Raw genomic sequence first — 14,081 nt, 5'->3', positions numbered from 1 at the left:
AAGGTTTATGGATGTGGTGAAAGGGAACATGAAGGTGGTGAGTGTGACAGAGCAAGATGATGAGGACAGAAAGATATGGAAGAAGATGATCCGCTGTGGCAACAACTAACGGGAGCAGCCGAAAGAAGAAGATTTCAGTCCTTACAGGTTGCAATTTTAGTTGACTACTCTGAGGTAGGGATTTCCACTGGCAATCAGAGGGTTGCTGGTTTGAATCCTTTAAAAACGCCAAAAGGGTCTCTGCTCTGTTATGCCCTTGAGCAAGACCCATAACCTGCAATTTCTCCGTCCTGGGTATGACGTTAATCTGCATCCATCCCTGCATGTAGGCCTTCCAACCAGCAGGGAAAAACTTGGGGCTTGGTGGCAGAATTGGCACTCCAGCCATCATAAAAAACCTCACTGTGTTCCACTCCATCTGAACTAGTGTGCTGCTGAGGCATCACCCGTTGCGTGGCTGCACTCGGGTCCTAATCTGGGATCCTGAGTTGGTTTGTCGTGTGGTGGGTGCGACAATACGCTGTCTTAGTGCCCGCTCCTAACCTCCCCCTCTCTCTGAGGTAAACTTTCATTTACGCACACTAGGCCTGTTTAAGTTAGTGGAAATAAAGAGCAGAAAAAGGTTTGGGGTTGCTACCCCATATACATGATAAATGCAGGATGAGCAAAGAAATACATTTTTATAGACTGGCATCCAATACAGACCAGAGTAAAAAAAATGATATAAATGGCGGTTATATAAGTGAACTGGAGAAAGTGATGTCAGAATGGCCGGAACAGGAAGTAATGTCCTTAGACTCCGGACAGATTTCCTTTGGCTGGTCTGCAGAGGAAAGAGAGGAAGGATCAGCAAGCACCACCATCCCCTGTTCCGCCATGTAAATGGAGCCATTTGAGCCCTTTAGCTGCATCCATGGTGCACGTGTGTGACTCGTTTTTCATCTAAACCCTCCAAAACTTTGTAACAGTAGAAAATTACACATTAAAGTTTTGCATTCAAATGTAATTCAGTCAGAAAGTACTACAGGAGAAATAATCTTTATAGCCAAAACTGCCATTATTCCTACTAAAGATGTTAAAATCTAAAAATTATTAATGTCAAATTGCAGCAACTGAACCGCACTGTGCCTGGAGGGCCGCAGCGGCTGCAGGTTTTCATTCTAACCATTTTCCTAATCAGTGTCCAGTTCTCACTGCTACTTAACATTTTTTCCCTCTATTTTAGTAGTCCTGTTTTTAAGGATTAAGTCTTCTGAATTGATTCTTTGCTTCATTAAATGACAGTCAAACAGAAATAAGACATGAAACGAGCCAACAGATGACCAGCTAAATTGGGGCTTCAAACTCCAACCAGTTCCTTAATGAGAAGCTGATTCTTGTTGTTAATTAAACCCGTTATTCAATTCCATGGCTTGTTGCTGCTCTCTTTTTGCCACAGCAGACATTTCCAAAACTGTTGATATTCTGATTTTTTTTTCTAATAACTCCTAAAATGTTTTGGTAACCTGAGGGATCAACCTTACTGAGACCTTCATCTTTATTTTCAGATTTTGTTTGATGGGTACAGGTCAGCTGGTCATGTCCTGCTTGTTTTATGTCTCATTACTGTCCAGCTGCTAATTAAGGAAAAAAACAACTAAGGGGCCTGAGTCAAGCTAATGAAAGCTAAGGCTAAAGAAGTTAATTAGCATCAAAAACTGGTCACTAATTAAGAAGATGGTTAGAATGAAACCCTGCAGCCACTGCGGCCCTCCAGGACTGGAGTTCGAAACCCCTGCTCTAGAACACGGGTGTCAAACTCCAGTCCTGGTGGGCTGCAGTGGCTGCAGGGTTTCATTCTAACCATCTTCTTAATTAGTGACCAGTGTGTGCTGCTAATTAACTTCTTTTGCCTTAGTTTTAATTAACTTGACTCCGGCCCCCTTAGTTGTTTCTTTTTTCTTAATTAGCAGCCAAACAATAATGAGACACAAAACGAGTCGCCACATGACCAGCTCACCTGTGCCCATCACACAATATCTGAAAATAAAGAAAGGTGGAGGTCTCAGTAAGGCTGATCTACTCAGGTCACCAAAACATCTTGACGGTGTTCTTAGGAAAAACAGAAAATCAACAGTTTTGGAAATGTCTGCTGTGGCAGAACGAGAGCAGCAACGGGCCGTGGAATTAAATAATGGGTTTCATTAACAGCAAGAATCGGCTTCTCATTAAGAACATGATTGGAGTGAAATTGGTTGGAGTTTGAAGCCCCAATTTGTGTCGTCATCTGTTGGCTTGTTCCATGTCTCATTTCTGTTTGGCTTTGCTTTAATGAAAAAAAGAATCAATTCAGAGCACTGAATCCTTAAAAACAGGGCTATCAAAATGAAGGAAAAACTAATTTAATTAGCAGTGAAAACTGGGCACTGATTAGAAAAAGGGTCAGAATGAAACCCTGCAGCCACTGCGGCCCTCCAGGACTGGAGTTCGAAACCCCTGCTCTAGAATGTCTGCTTGCAGAGTCTCTGCAAATTTTATTCCATGTTTTATGCCAATGTAGACATTTAGTGGTGTTGCAGACAGCTGGGACCCTTGGCCCTGTGATGGAAGGACCAGGGGAGAGGGCATATTCAGGGCAATACCTCCTCCGGAACACTAGAGAGCAACACCTCTGGCTCGCAGAGGGGTCAGGGGTTTGGAGCATAGAAAGCTCAACCCTGTTGGGGTGCCTGGACAGTTTCTGAGCCCTGCAAGCCACATCCGGAAGAAGATCTGGGAACACCTGGAGCACTTCCTGGTGCCCTGTTAAAGGGGCCACCTCACTCCATTCAAGGGGCCAGAGTTGAAATGAGGACTGGCTGAGAGAAGGGACTCTGTTGGTGCTTTGTGCCCTGTGTTGGGCTATGAGGGGCAGAGAAAAGAGCTCCACGACTGTACTTAAAGGTGTGTGTTGTGTGCTAAACCCATGTCCCGCCTGTCTGTGTCGGGGTTAGGGCGGCTGTATGCGCCCGGGCATCGCAGTGGTTAAACATTTGGAGCTGGGCTTTAAGACGTGCAGCATTCATACTCCTGTTTGGTATTATAATCTCGTTTGTTCTGGTTTTGCCCACTCGGTGTACGCTCTTTCTCGCTTGCTCTGCGTAGGGCAGGATTAGGGTATGGGATATGGCCAGAACTGGCAAGCACTGGTAAACAGTCCAAATCAAAAAACAGCTCTAATTTTATTTTTAGGTTTTACATGTCTGCCGGTTGTTACCCTACTCAGTTAAATAGATCAATGATCTTTTAAGGTATTTTTAATTAACCTTAATTAAGGTTCAAACCAAGTAAACAAATACCCAGGTATAAGTGGGAAATCTATTGATAAATAAATAAACAAATAAATCCTATATACAATTAAAAGATGGGGGAAACTAATCAAAAAAAACTGACCACTGATTCCTATTACTCACTATTTTGGCCTCCTCTAATCTTTATTAGGGTTACACAAATCTTTTTAAACTAAACTCAAAGCTCCTATAGGTAATTGATTAACATCAGGGCCTAATAATAGTGATGTTAAGGTTAGGGTGTAGGGTGAGGGGTTGGGCACATCTTAGGGTTATATTCATCTATATAAATTATTTAACCTAAGAGATCCAGAGGTGAGTTTTGTAACATCAGGGATAGTCCAAAGGGACAATCAAATTAATCTCAGGGACCCTATGAATGATTAATTAACATCAGGGCCAAATAATAATGACATTAGGGTTAGGATCTGGGGTGAGGGGTTGGCGTATCTTAGAGTTATATTCATAAATTTAAATTAATAACCTAAGAATCCCAAAGGGCGGGTTAGGGTTAGGGTTAGGGTTGATTCAGCCTGCGTCTGTTTGCTTTTAGCCATTTAAATTCAATGTTTAAAAAAGGAAATAAAGTAATAAGGAATTTGAATGGTGGATGAGGTAAACATTATTCAGCTAGATATGACCAGTTTTATGCAATACAGGAGTAGGTCGTTCTTGGTTTACATGTTCTGAAATGGAGGGACTACAGTAGAACAACACAAAAAGTGGTGTAACTGCTCCAACTGGAACTGAGAAGAAAACAAAATTGCTAGAGCACCAAACCCCTTGGTTTTAAAAACAATGTTTTCAAAATACAGGAACTAAAACGGTGAACAATATACCTACTAACATGCCTTTAGGAAGAGTAAGTAGCCCAACTGCCAGTAACATCATCAATACTTAAAATATTTAAAGCAGCATCTGCTCACTGACATTGACAACTGTTGAAAATTATGAGAAACATCGCTTATTGTACTCCTGAATACGAGAAACTTCAGACGCTTATTTGCTTTGTGCCCTCCCCGAACATAACCTATCGTCTATGGGAGAGGAGCAACAGCTTTAGATTCATCAAAAAGTTCGATCTCCAGTTTTCGACAGATCAGTTTTATGGTGCCCCTGTGTATTATCGTAGTATTTCCCTCTAATTACCCTTTTCTTGTTTTCTCAAGGGTAAGTGTACTCGTCAAGTTCGTCATCAGGTTGGTCTACTGTTTCACTTTAAGATGAACACACACATACACAGCTATAGGCAGACACACAGACCCTAACCACAACAGTGCCATGAATGACACACACACACACACACACACACACGCTGATTAGATAGATAGATAGATAGATAGATACTTTATTAATCCCAAGGGGAAATTCACATACTCCAGCAGCAGCATACTGATAAAGAACAATATTAAATTAAAGAGTGATAACAATGAAAAAAAATTAAAATAGAATTAATGTTCGCATTTACTCCCCCGGGTGGAATTGAAGAGTCGCATAGTGTGGGGGAGGAACGATCTCCTCAGTCTGTCAGTGGAGCTACTCCTCTGCCTGGAGATGATCCTGTTAAGTGGATGCAGTGGATTCTCCATGATTGACAGGAGTTTGCTTAGTGCCCGTCGCTCTGCCACGGATGTTAAACTGTCCAACTTTAATCCTACAATAGAGCCTGCCTTCTTAACAAGTTTGTCCAGGCGTGAGACGTCTTTCATCTTTATGCTGCCACCCCAGCACACCACCGTGTAGAAGAGGGCACTCGACACAACCGTCTGGTAGAACATCTGCAGCATCTTACTGCAGATGTTAAAGGATGCCAACCTTCTCAGAAAGTATAGTCTGCTCTGACCTTTCTTACATAGAGCATCAGTATTGGCAGTCCAGTCCAATTTATCATCCAGCTGCACTCCCAGGTATTTATAGGTCTGCACCCTCTGTACAGTCACCTCTGATGATCACAGGGTCCATGAGGGGCCTGGGCCTCCTAAAATCCACCACCAGCTCCTTGGTCTTGCTGGTGTTAAGGTGTAAGTAGTTTGAGTCGCACCATTTAACAAAGTCTTTGATTAACTTTCTGTACTCCTCCTCCTGCCCACTCCTGATGCAGCCCACAATAGCAGTGTCATCAGCGAACTTTTGCACGTGGCAGGACTCCGAGTCATATTGGAAGTCTGATGTATATAGATTGAACAGGACCGGAGAAACCTGATTAACACAGCCTGTCACTCTCTCCGCACTTCAAGAAGGTATCAGAAGTATAATGTGATCAAGGAATTAAGGCGAAGGTTAAAAGTAAGGTTTTTAAGACAAGCAGTGACGTATGGAGCGAAGATATGGGCAATAAAGGGAGTGCAGGAGAAGAAGTTAGACGCAGCAGAAATGAGCATGTTGAGATGATGTGTGGAGCTACTTTCAAGGACAGAATAAGAAATGAGACGATCAGAAGTGCGGCAAAAGTGAGAGCGACATCTAAGAACGTACAGGAATGGAGGCGGAAGTGGTATGGACATGTGACGAATATGTGGGCAAAAGACTGATGGGAATGGAAGTCCAGGGGAAGGGAAAGCAAGGGAGTCCATTGCGGAGGTGGTTGGGTAAAATTAAATAAGATTTGAAGAAAACGGGCTTGAATGGCGAAGAGGTGCAGGACCGAATTGTTTGGAGATGGTTAATCAGGCACATTGAGCCCACAATAGAAGTGGGAAAAGAAGAAGAAGAAGAAGATAAGTACTCAGTTAGATGCAAAGTACTTCTGATACATCCGATCGATTGTTTCACCAAATTTTCACAGCTAGTTCTGTATAAATGACAGCAGGGACAAAGTTACGGGGAGACTTGGGAGGGATTCAGAAGCCAGGCACCCTCCTCTAGGGTGTCTATTTGATTTATGTTAATTGTTTATTGTCAAGCATTTTAGTCACACGCCTCTTTATGGGATTACCTCGGCAGTGACAGTGATGTGGGGTCCAGCGGCTATGGGGCGTTTGTTTGCGAGACATGGATGCTATCCAGTGACCTGAGACAAAGACACGACTCCTTCGGTACTGTGTTTCGTCAGATAATCCTTGGGTACCGCTGGTTTGACTTTGTGTCTAATGAGCGGTTGCTCACAGAGTCCCAAATGATTGTGAGGGAGCATCAATTACAGCACTATAATAATTAAAAATAATAATTCTTTGCATTTATATAGCGCTTTACTCACTACTCAAAAAGCTCAGCAATTGCAGGTTTAGGGCCTTGCTCAAGGGCCCAACAGAGCAGAGTCCCTATTGGCATTTACGAGATTCGAACCGGCAACCATCCGATTGCCAGTGCAGATCCCTAGCCTCACTATGGCCATGTGGTGTGATTTCATGAAGGGTGATCAGGCTCAGGGGATCCTCAACATTGAAGACAAGGCCAAGGGGACGCTGTGGCTGTGGCAGATAGATGGTCATTTCCGGAAGGGTGGGACTAGATTGCATGTCTGCCTGGGGGGTTGCCAAAAGGGATCCTGAGCTGTTTCGTAATGTAGAGGGTGCGGCAACACGCTGTACGAGTGCATGCCCCACCAACCTGACCTGACCTGATCTACACTTCTGCTGTATATATTTGAATTTCCCCTTGGCATTAATAATGTTTTATCTAATCTCAACTGATCTCATATAAATAAAATGTTATATTACTTTATTATTATTTTAAGATGAAAGCCGAGTACCCAGGAAAAAACCCGCCTCAGGAGAAAATAAAGATTCTGATGGGACTAGAATGCAAAACACCTCAGGCACCATTGTGCCACGTGGGTCTTTCTTGATTGATGAAATCCAAACCCAAATTGGGTTTACTGAGGACAAGAACATTTATTGAACAGCAATATCATTAACACATCACTTAATATGCATTCCTACTGTCCAGCCCTGGTAACTCCAACAATCCCTGTAATTCTCTGTGCTAAAGCATCATGGGAGTTGTAGTGCTTCTCAGCCAACTGCACACAACGTGTTTACATATACTGTACACACATACACATCTCACCACAATCACCGAGAGCTGCAACGATCAGGACCATCAGCCACCCAACAAACCAACATCCACCACTGGGGTGCTGCCTACCAGGATCCCGAGTCGAGTGGTAGGTGCGGCAACGGGCTGTACCAGTGCATGCCCCACCAACCTGACCTGACCTGATCTACATCTCTTCTGCTGTATATATTTAAATATCCCTTTGGGATTAATAAAGTTTTATCTAATCTCAACTGATCTCATATAAATAAAATGTTATATTATTTTATTATTATTTTGAGATGAAAGCAGAGAACCCAGGAAAAAACCCGCCTCAGGAGAAAATAAAGATTCTGATGGGACTAGAATGCAAAACACCTCAGGCGCCGTTGTGCCACCTGGGTCTTTCTTGATTGATGAAATCCAAATCCAAATTGGGTTTACTGAGGACAAGAACATTTATTGAACAGCAATATCATTAACACATCACTTTATATGCACGCCTACTGTCCAGCCCGGTAACTCCAACAATCCCTGTAATTCTCTGCGCCAAAGAATCATGGGAGTTGTAGTGCTTCTCAGCCAACTGCTGACAATGTGTTTACATATACAGTACACACATACACATCTCACCATAATCACCGACAGCTGCAAAGGTCAGGACCATCTGCCACCATCCCACCCACCCCCAAACCTCTCCAAATACAAACTGGTCTGTACGTGCGCTGATGTTTAATCTTCATAGTGAAGACAAAAAGTGGTTAGAGCGGCAGCACCCGCCGCAGCCTGCGGGAACAAAATGATCCCCTGCTGATGGACTCGAACCGGGGTTGTGTCATTCGTTTATCAATTACCTTTAATGAGCGATTCACTTTGCCCGTTTTTTATTCCGTGATGAGGGCATTCATACGAAATGACATGAATCCGGGGGGCCCCACCCCCCTCTCTAGCTTTCTTTTCACTTACCTCAGTAAGTTTACGGGAACTTTCTCTATGCGCGCGCACTCCTCTCCGTAATCCTCAGCAAAGAGACGACAAACCCCAGCTTGTCCTGTGGGAGCGAGCACAAAGTGAACCGACAGCGTCGAGCCGTGTGCGACTTCCCAGCCGACAGTCAGATGACGTCCAACATGATATGAGGAACACCGCACCGTACCAGCTCGAGGGGCGCAGCAACTAGTGGTTAGAGAAACAAAGCTGCAACTCACCGGCAGTCGCTGAATGAGTGCCGCCTCTCACCTTCCGAGGTGACTGTGGAAGGGGACCCGCCACACGTGACAGACTGAGAGACACGCCCGACTTGCGACAGGTGAGAAGCACAAAGACGTCTGACCTGAAGTACCGGGTCTGTGTGAAAGGGCACTGCGTAGAGCGGCGTAGCGGCAGGACTGGACTAGCCATTAAACAAAATATGGACGCGCTGAGGGGATCGAGGGAAGGGGGCGGGGGCACCACAGAAATTTTTCATTGCTGGATTTACAGGGGACCATGCGGGGCAAAACTGCAAATCGGTGCCGCTGAAACAGATTCCACACAAAGCGGATCTCGTATTAAATGAAAAAAATCACACACACACACTTACTGTACATTATATATATATATATATACATATTAAAGAATAGAAAAATGAAAGACACAATTATAAAACAAAATAAATCAACATTAACATCGAATAAGAGTAAGGTTCAAGGGCCAGGGGGGACAGAAAAAACAAAAAAACTCCAGACGGCTGGAGAAAAAATAAAATCTGTAGGGATTCCAGACCATGAGACCGCCCAGTCCCCTCTGGGCATTCTACCTAACATAAATGAAACAGTCCTCTTTGGATTTAGGATTCTCACAGAAGGGCTTGATGAAGATGATGGTCACGTAGACTTCTGCCTTTTAATCCGTCCATCATTGTTTGAGCATCAGGATGCTTTGAGTAGGTGGAGGTGGCGCAGGCCACCGGAAAAAAACAGAAAAGAGAGTAGGGGTCAGTACCGATTTTAGAGCCACCATGAATAGTTATTTTGAGGAGATTGAACATATAGAGTATCAGGATTAAGTTAAATTACGATTCAAATGAAGTTATAAAAAGGCCATGTTACAGTAATGTGTTTTCAGCAGTGTTTTAAAGTGCTCTACTGTATCAGCCTGGTGAATTCCTATTGGCAGGCTATTCCAGATTTTAGGTGCATAGCAGCAGAAGGCCGCCCGCCTCACCACTTCTTTTAAGTTTTGTTCTTAGGAGACACTCATTTGAGGATCTGAGGTTACGATTTGGAATATAAGGTGTCAGACATTCCGATATATAAGATGGGGCGAGATTATTTAAGGCTTTATAAACCATAAGCAGAATTTTAAAGTCAATCCTGAATGACACAGGTAACCAGTGTAGTGACATTAAAACTGGAGAAATGTGTTCGGATTCCACTTCCCAGCATACCCTGCGGGAATCCGTGGTGCCACAGCCACCCAGGAAAGCTGCCTTCATCCCAGCGAAGGTATTGCCTTGTTGATGCCGTCTCCTCCAGTCCTTCCATACAGTTGCCATCCCATCCAGGTAATGGCCATGGATAGTGACTGTAGATGGCACTTAACACTACTAAAACAAAGTGCTTTTATTTTTCTTAACTCGTGGAGAACGTCTTCCCCATTCCCAGGAGTCCACAACACACAGTCCAAAGCACAATACTGTACTTCCTCACCACTCCTCTCTGGCAAGCTTAGTCCCTCTCCTCCCGACTCTGGCTGCTGGCTCCTTTTATAGCACACCTGGAAGTGCTCCAGTTGTTTGATGACCTGTTTCCAGCTGCACTTCCGGGTGTAGCAGAAGAACTGCCCACACAGGCTCAGGAACAACTGCAGCACCCCCTGGTGGCACCCACGGAACCAAACAGGGTTGTACAGAACTCCATCTCCCATGGAACCCTGCGGGAATCCGAGGCACCACTGCCACCCAAGGGGGGCTGCCATCTAGCGTCCCAAGGCAGGTACTGTTATGCCCAGGCTTGCTCCCCCGGTCCATACAGTGAAGAGGTGTGTTTTTGGTGTGTGTGTGTGTGTGTATAAATAACATATTATATATATATATATATATATATATATATATATATATATATATATATATATATATATATATATATAATATATATCTGTTATATATTATAATAATATATAATAAAATAGTAATAAGATAGCAATAATAAAGGAAGTCTGCATACCTTATCTCTACTAAGAATATATTGCAAAATATAGTATAAATGTTACTCTTGACCTACTTAACTAATTTAATCAAAATTACGCTACAGCACTCAGAAATGAGGGTAATATTATTACATGGTGTCACACGCATGCACATAGGGGACAGCTAAAGGGCTCTAGTGACTGTAATTATACCGCCACACCTGAGGTGGGTGCTGTGTTTTAATGTCTTCCTCTCTTCAGACCGGGTGACTGACAGCTTAACATCTCTGATGTCGCTTCTGGTGTTCATCCACCTGGACCCGCCACTTCTTTCCAGCAGGGCTGAAAACCAGAAACTCTGCCATCTTTGCCAGTTTCATCTTGAACTCTTGTCTGAAAAGACCTTTTGAGTGTTTATTTGATTTTTTTCATTGTGAACCCAGTAAACTGGACACCGGGTTGGACCCCAAATCTTTGTAGTTGTCTTGTCATTCTCTTACACATGGATAAGATGGAAATTCTCAAATATTATTTGTTTAGTTACTTCAAAGTCATACAAAGCAGTACTTACAGATCAAGCGTAGCCTTGAGTCCTTCAATGAACATGTCGGTCTCAATAAAGTCATAATTTGGCTCAGAATCTGACTTGAGAAATGAGTTCACGCTTTTGTTTTCAGTCGACTAGATTACTGTAACGCACTCCTCTCAGGACCACCAAGAAAAAGACATCAATCGATTACAACGAGTGCAGAATGAAGCTGCTAGAATCTTAACTGGGAAAAGAAAATCCGAGCAGATCACCCCAGTCTTAGCATCGTTACACTGGTTACCTGTGCCATTTAGAATTGACTTTAAAATACTGTGTATGGTTTACAAAGCCTTCAGTAATCTGCTCCATCCTATATTTCACCTTTCACCCCAAATCGTAACCTTAGATCTTCAAATGAGTGTCTGCTTAGAATTCCAAGAGCTAAACTTAAAAGAAGTGGTGAGGCGGGCGGCCTTCTGCTGTTATGCACCTAAAATCTGGAATAGCTGACTGATAGAAATTCTCCAGGCTGATACGGTGGAGCTCTTTAAAAAACGGCTACAAACACATTACTTTAACATGACTTTCTCATAACTTCATTTTAGTGTAATCCTGATGCTCTGTATATTCAATTAATTATCATTATCATTCCTGGTGGCTCCATAATCCATACTAACCCCTACTTTCTCTTCTGTTCTTTTTCCGGTTTTCTGTGGTGGCGATCTGCACCCCTACCACCTGATCAGGGCACCGTGATGTCCCTCCATTGATGGATTAAAGGCCAGAAGTCCACATGACCATCATTATCAAGTTCTTCCATGTGAACCCTGAATACCATGAGGACTGATTGTGAGGTCATTTATGTTAGGCAGAATGCCCAGCCGGGGCTGGCGGATGGCCTCGTGGCCTGCAGATTTTGTTTTTTTCTCCAGCCATCTGGAGGTTTTTTTTATTTGCTTGTTTTTTCTGTCCTCCCTGACCCTCAGACCTTACTTTTATTCTATGTTAATTATCCATCCCATCCATTATCCAACCCACTATATCCTAACTACAGAGTCATGGCGGTCTGCTGGAGCCAATCCCAGCTAAACAGGGCACAAGGCAAAAAAAAAAAACCCAGGCAGTGCGCCAGCCCACAGCAGGGCACACACACCCACACACCAAGCACACACCAGGGACAATTTAGAATCGCCAATGCACCTAACCTGCATGTCTTTGGAGTGTAGGGGGAAACCAACGCAGACACGGGGAGAAGATGCAAACTCCACGCAGGGAGGACCTGGGAAGCGAACTCGGGTCTCCTAACTGCAAGGCAGCAGTGCCACCGTGCCTCCCTCTATATTAATTAGTGTTCCCTAATTCTATTTTCTTACTTATTTTGTCTTTTTTCTCTTTCTTCATTATGTAAAGCTCTTTGAGTTACATTATTTGTATGAAAATGTGCTATAGAAATAAATGTTGTTGTTGTTGAGCTTTGTGCATCACGGTGTGTAAAGATGAGAGGTTACATTGGCATTTTATTTGTTGCCATTTACGCACAGTTTTGACATGTGGTTCTATAATAAAGATTATATTCAATAAGATACCGCAGATGTTCTATCAGACTGTTGTGGTGAGCGCCCTCTTCTTCACGGTGGTGTGCTGGGGAGGCAGCATAAAGAAGAAGGACGCCTCACGCCTGGACAAACTGGTGAGGAAGGCAGGCTCTATTGTAGGCACGGAGCTGGACAGTTTGACATCTGTGGCAGAGTGACGGGCGCGGAGCAGACTCCTGTCAATCATGGAGAATCCACTGCATCATCTGAACAGGATCATCTCCAGACAGTGGAGCAGCTTCAGCGACAGACAGACTGCTGTCACCATCCTGCTCCACTGACAGACTGAGGAGACCCCACACTATGTGACTCTTCAATTCCACTGGAGGGGGTAAACGTTAACAAGTTATTGTCTGTTATACCTGCATTGTTATCACTCTTTAATTTAATATTGTTTATTATCAGTATGCTGCTGCTGGAGTATGGGAATATCACCTTGGGGATTAAGAAAGTATCTATCTATCTATCTATCTATCTATCTATCTATCTATCTATCTATCTATCTATCTATCTATCTATCTATCTATCTATCTATCTATCTATTATATAGTGTCTTTCACTCTATCTATCTATCTATCTATCTATCTATCTATCTATCTATCTATCTATCTATCTATCTATCTATCTATCTATCTATCTATCTATCTATCTATCTATCTATCTATCTAAATGACCAATCACAGACAGCTGTATATTAACAGAAGGCTCTGAACCTCATCTATCCAATGGTAACGAGTTGTTCACTGTATTCGGCTCGACGTGGGTGGGATCTTTGAAAAAAGTGGACCAACTCAGCTGTGACGTGTGCAATTCGCATAGTTTAATAATGAAAGAGAGAGGACAACGTGAAAGCTTAGGATTTATTTGAAAGAAGACACCTATTGCGTCGTACACAATCAGCTTTGAAATACGGCCTTGTGCATAAGCGGTCAAGACTTCTGTTGAAGAAAATGGCTGAAATTAAGCTCCATTAACAATACAGCACTCACAGTTACCAGGCTGCTTTACCTCTTTGAGGGCTGAATATTTTTTCCCAAATGCATAGTTTTCTGAAAAGCAATGGCATCCCACAGACATTAACAAAAAACGTCTGTTGCTGGATGCTGTGGCTGCCAGCTTGCCAAGAATGTGCGGCAGGCTTGCTGCCAGGCTGTTTTCGCGTGACTGGGGCAGCAGCAGCCGTCACTGTCGCAGTGCATTGCATTTGCATTGCAATCTGGTTTCTACCTCTTGTCATTGTTAAGTGGCAGTCCTCCCAGGTGAACAGTGCCATAGGTGTATCAGCTACTTGAACATGGACATGCACTACGAATAGCTGGGGAACAATCAGCTGAAGCCGGAACCTCACAATCGTCTTCGATCGCTTGTATCAAGATCAGAGTCTGACAAATCATAGTCCAGTTCAGAGAGAACAGGCAAAACGTCATCCCGGGAGTGTTCTGCTGTACACATCCACTTGGATCACTCGCCAGGTGTCAGGGCCATTTTTGCCATTGTTTGTGCTGT

General features: G+C 43.4%; 1 protein-coding gene across 3 annotated transcripts in view; it reads right to left on the bottom strand.

Annotated features, from left to right (window-relative positions):
• LOC120514607 (cytochrome P450 2J2-like) overlaps nt 1-8,683 on the bottom strand; it is a 62,443-nt gene extending 53,760 nt beyond the window's left edge. Inside the window, exon 1 of one of the 3 annotated variants that reach the window (XM_039735084.1) lies at nt 8,492-8,683. The gene's annotated coding sequence lies outside the window, so the exon portion shown is untranslated. Of the gene's footprint in view, nt 1-8,249; nt 8,454-8,491 lie in introns of those variants that run through there. The other 2 variants (XM_039735083.1, XM_039735085.1) reach the window with 2 other exon arrangements.
• Between the last annotated feature and the right edge of the window lie 5,398 nt (nt 8,684-14,081).

Source organism: Polypterus senegalus, chromosome 14 (assembly GCF_016835505.1).
Source record: "Polypterus senegalus isolate Bchr_013 chromosome 14, ASM1683550v1, whole genome shotgun sequence".
Lineage (NCBI taxonomy): Eukaryota > Metazoa > Chordata > Cladistia > Polypteriformes > Polypteridae > Polypterus > Polypterus senegalus.
Note: the sequence above shows the minus strand (reverse complement) of the source record. Positions and strands in the feature narration are given on the sequence as shown.